Genomic DNA, 1,312 nt, shown 5'->3' with positions numbered 1-1,312 from the left:
TTTAGATAATATGTTAGCTCATTTATTTCACATTGCAAAGCTTCTCAGCAGGTATTATTGCCCATAATTGAATAATACAAAGGATTTGATAGTTGAATGCATGTAGAACAGTTAATACAGCCACTGATACATAATAAATAAATGGTCAAAAATGCTAGTGTATATGTCACTAGCTAACCATTGAGAGAGTATGAATAAATTACTCTCCTCTTAATTCCAATATATTATTTTATGGTTTTTTTAAACTCCCCTGAAACAAAACTATGGCAATAACAAGAATGTTAGAAAAAAAGTCTTTGAAGCCTGAAACAGAGACATTAGTTTAAATCTCTGCTTACTCTCTCCCAGACAAATAGCTTTTCTGATATGCATGTAGATATGATCATCATAGTCCCTTTCAAGGAAACAGTGATGCCTAGGTTCATGGATTGATTTGTTAATAGGCAGATTTTGAGGACTTGTGTATTTGGTTTTGTGGCAGATAATCAACTCCTACAGGCCATGCTCCTTTAATTTTCTTTTAACTAATAATTTTAGGGTCTGCAGTGATAGCACAGCAGTGTTGCCTTTCACTAGGCCAACTGGGTGGTTTTTGTTTTCAGCATGTCATATTGTCTCCTGAGCCCACCAGGAATGATTCCTGAGTGCAGAACCAGGAGTATCCCCTGAATGCCAACAGGTGTATTCCCAAAACTTAAAAAATATTTTATTTTGATCATCATTTTTGTCCCCCAATTCACAATTTGGACCAGGCAAATGGCCTGGGTTGAGGTGTATATGGGGTGCATTTACTGTACCTCCTATTTCTATACAGTCAGTGTAAAAGACCACAGTGCAACATTCCCATGACCAAATAAATAGATAAAACTCCTCAGATTATGTTGTCTTTGGCCATATGTTATTGTTTTATATGATTCCATATGAGAAAGGTTATGGGGTATCTTCTAGTTTACTTCGATCACTGCATCCTTAGCAAAATGTCATGATTTCATATTTTATTAGAGTAATTTTATCTTATGTATATATAACCTAGCTTCCTTATTCAGCCATCTTTTCTTGGAGATGGTCATTTGCAAAATTTGAGTATCATAAGTAATGCTAAATGTACTAAAAAAAAAAACAAATTTTTTTCTAATTTTAGGTTGCTGTTTTTTATTTAATTTTTATTTAATTTCTTTTGTTACTTTATTGGGGTTTTCTTTTTCTTTTTAGTCTTTTTTCTTTTTTTATTTAAACATCTTGATTACAAATATGATTGTGATTAGGTTTCAGTCATGTAAAGAACACCCCCTTCACCAGTGCAACATTCCCA

At 33.2% G+C, this 1,312-nt stretch overlaps 1 non-coding gene across 1 annotated transcript; it reads right to left on the bottom strand.

Annotated features, from left to right (window-relative positions):
* Positions 1-722: 722 nt before the first annotated feature.
* LOC125998486 (small nucleolar RNA SNORA51) lies at positions 723-856 on the bottom strand. The gene has a single exon (XR_007492047.1). It is a non-coding gene; the product is annotated as a small nucleolar RNA SNORA51 (small nucleolar RNA).
* Between the last annotated feature and the right edge of the window lie 456 nt (positions 857-1,312).

The sequence above is a fragment of the Suncus etruscus genome, chromosome 20 (assembly GCF_024139225.1).
Source record: "Suncus etruscus isolate mSunEtr1 chromosome 20, mSunEtr1.pri.cur, whole genome shotgun sequence".
Classification (NCBI taxonomy): Eukaryota; Metazoa; Chordata; class Mammalia; order Eulipotyphla; family Soricidae; genus Suncus; species Suncus etruscus.
The sequence above is the reverse complement of the archived record's forward strand: the minus strand, read 5'-3'. Positions and strand labels throughout refer to the sequence as shown.